We start from the raw sequence: 5,918 nt of genomic DNA, 5'->3' as shown, positions 1-5,918 counted from the left end.
ACTCACAAGTAGGTTTCTCTACTTAGCCCGAGGGATGCATCATAATATGAGCTTCCCTACTTGACCAGAGAGTCACTCTTACAAGGGTTACTCTACTTGGCATTAAGGAAAGGGAGACAATTAAAATAAAAGCAATAAATTGATGGTTCTATGGCTAGCAGGGGCAAAGCCAACACATACACTAGCCATGAACCTTGGGGGAAAGGGATAGCTATAATGTAACGACTGAAATTAAAATCCTAAATTAAGAAAGCAATGGTAGTCAGAAGATGGAATGAGAGGGGGGAGAGAAGACCATTGAGGGAGCCTACTTACTTGAACTTCAACCCTTGAACAGAAAACTTGATCGATTTGAGATACTACCAATACTAAAAACCAGATCTGGAATAAACCAAACCTAAAATTTCTAGTACTAGAGAAAACAAATCTAAAGAAAAAAAAAATGGAACTTGAAAGACATGTTTCATAGCTCGTTCTTGTCACCTATAACTAAGCCTAGAACTTGAACTTGAACTTGAAAATTACAACTTCAATTGCTTAAACAATAAAAATAAAAAAACTGAATCAAAAACAAAAGTGCTTGCATTAATTGAATAAAAAGAACTTACAAAAGTGTTTAAAGTATAAATCTAGAACTAGAGCTAGAGAAAGAGATAGAGCAGAGAAAGAGATAGAGCAACTAAAAAAAAACCTAGAAGAAGAATGAAGTGTCTCCCCTCCTCTTACATGAGTTGTATTTATAGGGAATGGGGAGGTAAGATAACAAATTTCTTTTTCCTAAAAGGGAGAAACCCACAATTGGCAATGAAATCTTTTGAGACCAAAAGTGCTAAGGTGGAGGAGAGAGAAGAGATAAATAAACTTGGAGAAATTTCCTATAATTTTTTTTGCTTATTTTCTTTCCTTTTTTTTTAATTTATTTCTTTTTTTTTTTTTCCCTCCAAGGGACGATTTTCCTTCTTGCTTGGTGTGATTTGGACAATCTTTTGGTGATGATGTGGAGGAGAGAGAAGATTTGGACAATATTTATTTCTCCATTTTTTTTTTCTTTCTTTGTTTTTTTTCTTCTCTTCTTACGCAGGAACCCCTTCCACAATTTTTCTTGCTTCTGATTTGATGTGAAAATCCCCTCCATGCCCTTAGTGCTTTAAGTGAGTGAAAAGTAGGAAATCTTCAATAAAATTCTCCAAAAAAATACAATCATGAGATTCGGAACTTGAGACCTCCTGGTGAGCAAGGGAATTTTGCACACCATAGCTCACCAACTATACTAGGTAGTTGTTGTTAAAGAGATATGACATTCGATAATGCTTAAAGCCTTTAAAATACAAAACCTGCAAAAAGAGAGTAAAACCCAAGGTAGCTCAATTCTAAATGTATAAAATACATGTTTTATTACCTTAGATTTCACACATAAATGTGCTTATCAGCATTCATATTAATTTGTAACTTAGTTCGAGCTGCTTTCATTTACTCACTATTTTTTCTCCTACTACTATTGTTCCTTTAAATTTAAGTCAGAGGCTTAAAGTGTTTTAAGGGAGAACTGGGTTGTGTTTGGATATGTATTTTTTATTTTTAGAAGTCTGGATATATATATATATATATATTTATATATTTATATATTTATATATAGCAAACAAGTTCTAGAGAGAGATAACGTCATGATACATACTAGATAATATAAACACATAATAAATTAACATTCTAAAAGAACTAGTAGAAAATAAGAACACAACGAGGGTCTGGGGGAAATTATACCGCCAAGTTTTAAGGTAAATCATCAAAATCAATATATTCCCCTCAATATTTTCCATGGTTTTATGTATCAGTTTCGGACTGGTTGTATTGTACCAGTATTGGTTGAGACCGAACTGGGATCAAGTACCGATAACAGAACCGAGGTAAAATTTTAAAAAATACCTATATTTTTTGAAAAAAAAGTAAAATTGACCGATCGAATCAACATGAGCCAATCCAAAATCTAGGATCGGCGTTTGAGATCGGTATCATATCCATAATGAATACTAATACCGATAACTAATCCTTGCTGGTTACAGAATCTTTTACGGAAGTCAATCTTCAAGCCAAAGAGTTACGACAACCCTTAAATTTTGTCTTGTACGTTTTTCTCATTCACATGGATCTATCCATGTACTGTATATAACGGTGAAATAGAACGCTATATCATTGGTACAAATACAATCAAGCACACGGGCCAATGGAAAAGTGCATGAGAACATCTTCAGTAAGAGGCAATACGATCTTTTTGCACCTGTTTTATCTAGAAATAAACACAGTCCAATGGATAACATTCTTTCTTCCATTTTGAAAATATTATCTAAAAGAAAAAAAAAAGTTCCTATACATCGGTCATAACAATCCCCACTAATTTTTTGGCATTGTGACTGATTAATAGATATGGAGAACTCCTTGCATACCACAAATTACATTTGGTGATGCCATGTTTTTTGAATGATAATTGTTTTTCAAATGTTTTCACCAAAATTTGAAATTTTTGAATAATTTTAAAATCTCTGTGACATGTGGACAAATCAGTTTCAATAATTGGTTATGATATGATTAACCAAACTTGGGCACTGTAAGACTGCCAATTGGCACTGTAAGGGAGTGTGTGCATAAGGATAAACACTGTCTCCTGAGAAAGAAATGGGTCCGACTACATAGATCTGATATTGAAATTCATCGTCCATGAAATGTGGGTCCTGCATGCCAAAAGTGGGTTCTGCACCCCAACTAGGGTAATCCCCAGGTGGGGACAGATCCAGATTCAAAGAGTCCTAACTAACATATCAATCTCTCCTCTCCATCAACTAATCTTTTAAAATGGATCAACTTTCTGCTGACCATGTCATAAGATTTAATTATATCATTTCCTGTATATGTTGTAGTGGACGTAATACCTAATATTAGATAGCATATATATTCACTCAATAATTAGAAATTCGCATGAAATATATATATATATATATATATACATGTCAAACATTTTCTATGAAAATAATATTCCAACACGCAATAATAAACGCTAGTCATTATTCATTATTTTTTATAAGACAAATAGATTCTTTGAAAAAAGAAAAAAGAAAAGATATTGATAGATCAGATTGTAACCTTGTTGATCGAATCTCTTCACCTTTGTACAGTTTTTTTTTTTTGGCTAAAGATTCAAGAAATTTTATTAAAAAATAAATAAATAAAGGAAAAAAATATGAGTGGAACTGAAAATTCCTCACCTTCAGCATTGCCATTAGCAGAGAAAATCAAGGCACTAATTATGAAATCTGAACCGAAGTCTAGATAAAACCTTTGTACAATTAATTACTTTGGAGATACGGAATGGTTCAGCAAGAAACCGGACTAGGTCTTCCAAATTTAATTAATCATTAACTTATGTTTTTTCAACTGACAATTAGTTCACTATAAAGTAGAAAGACAATTATTCATACAAAGAACCAACCAGCCCCAAATTAAGAATATTTCTTGGAGGAGAAAATGGAAGAGGTGTTTATGGCTTATTTTTCTTCAATGGATCTGTATTCAGAGCTAATAGGTGTTGTAAGGATTCAAAGAGAATCCCTCAAAATTTTACTTGCAAGTGGAAATTTAATGGCCTCCACAACCCTTGTCACCCTTATTCCCAATACTCTTCTCTTCTTGAGCAACATCTTCTCCATCAAATTACTGGTATTTGATTTCTTTGCGAAGTCTCATCTCTTACGTATTATTGATCCATTTTCTGTGGATTTCTTTGACTTGGTTCTCTGCATAAAAGAAGACATCCAAGTTCTCTCAGGGGTGAAGCTAATCTTCTTGCTCAGTTACTCTCTTGTTGCCCTCTTCTCCATCTTAACTCTACTTATCTCATCAATCATATCTTATTCTCATTCTAGTAAGAATTTGGAGTCCAAGGAGCTGCTTTCAAGGATTGGAAGAACATGGCCCATGCCTTTGATCACTTGGGTATACATAACCCTAATAGGTGTTTGTTATACTCTCTTTCTTGTGGGTCTTATAGGCCTTCTAATGGTGATTTCAGATGGTTTAATCGCGTCAGTGGTCGCCTGTACTGCACTAGGTATTCTCTCAATCTCTTTATTTCTCCATTCTGCAGTGGTTTGGATGTCAGGTCTTGTAATTTTTGTGGTAGAGGAGAGCTGTTATGGTAATGAGACAATTGAGAGAGCTGAAGAACATATGAAGGGAGGAACACTGCATTGGTTAGCTCTTAATCTTCTGTTCATGGTGACTGCCATTGTTATGCTTATTGCTTGCCAATTGTTTACGTTTAACCAAACAGCAGTAGCTGTCTTCATCATCGGATTGGTTATCATAAATATGATTTGCCTGTTGAAGATCTTCAGCTTCATGGCACATATGGTGTTCTACTATCAGTATAAGAAGAGTCACGAAGAGGACCTAGAATTGCCAATACAGATGGGGTATATTAGCTCAATCGTTGTTTTTGGTTAGATGCCCGGCTTGATTAATTAATTGTGTTTTTTGTTTTATTTTATTTTATTTGTGGACAAATGTTGTTTTAGTGCATTCTTGTAATGATCCAAGAATCACATATATGTTTCTACCAAAAAAAAGAATTACATATATGTTTTTTTATTAATTAATTTTTTTTTTTAGGTGGATTATATTTGAATGGAACAATATATTTTTTCCGGTGGATGAGTGAAATAATTAATAAGATTTTTTGAGGAAAAGGATCAGTGAAGAAGTACTTGAAGAATCTTGAGATAAATTTAACAAACGAGAGCTGAAATTATCAATCGAGATCATTTTTGGAAAAAAAAAAAATGATGAACAAATTTGGATTGGGCACTGGATCTCCTGGCAATGGCAAAGTAAGTACTAATAAAACCCAGTTAAGTTTTAATTTTAATTTTTCTATACTAACCGTTTAAGTCTTATTTGGTGAAATTCGAGCCAATAATTGGAATGTACTCATGATCTTAGTAGCACAAAATAAAAATTGGGAAAAGAAATGTGCAGATTCTTGCACTCTTGCTTTCACGTACCATCATGGGTCTCACAACCTCTCTCTTCATTAAATGCGTCCACCCTTACTAGACATTTCGATATTATAGTATGGTCCATGACCCTTTTTTCTCAGTAAAAAATATGGGTCAAGACCACGCCTCGATAACACCAACTCCACACAAAATAAAGATAAGCAATGAATCCCATAAAATATTGGAGAAATTTTTTCTTCCCACAAAATATTGAATAAAGTTTTCCTGCACTGTGGGTGCATGAAAAATGCAATCACCATCTAGGGTCATCAAGGGAGACTGAAGGTAAACCATCTCCTAAAATATTTAGTAGAACTTTGGCATGTAAAGTGAAGCTTTTTCTTCTTTAGTTTCCCATATAAGAAAGGTCAATAGTGAAAGCTGTCAGAAAAGTAGTGAAGGTAGGTTTCAAATTTGAACTTCGAACTCAGTTCTCTGATACATTTCCCCAGAGAAACAAGTTCTTTGTTAAATGTATGTTAAAATTATTATGAGTTAAACTACAAAGGAACACCAAATTTACTTATTTGGAATGGGAGTGGATTGTTTTAGAGTTTGAATCCTCTAAAACGGTTGTAAAGGGATGTGAGGGTCCAACCAGTCGGATGGACTCCGACACGAACCCCAACACATGGCCTGGGTACATCCGATGGTGGGACCCTCACTACCCTCTACGGCCACCATAGAGGATTTTGGGGGCATTGTTTTATTATCCTAATTTAATTCTTGTGGTCTATTGGAGAATTCAGAGCTCAAAAAATTATGGAACTCGAATTTTAATTAAATGCTTGAGAATAAAATAACTTTAAAATTATTATTATTATTTAAAACTTATCAAAAGCAGCTCAAATATTTGTGATGTGATAGATCTTT

Source organism: Macadamia integrifolia, chromosome 13, assembly GCF_013358625.1.
Source record: "Macadamia integrifolia cultivar HAES 741 chromosome 13, SCU_Mint_v3, whole genome shotgun sequence".
Lineage (NCBI taxonomy): Eukaryota > Viridiplantae > Streptophyta > Magnoliopsida > Proteales > Proteaceae > Macadamia > Macadamia integrifolia.
The sequence above is the reverse complement of the archived record's forward strand: the minus strand, read 5'-3'. Positions refer to the sequence as shown.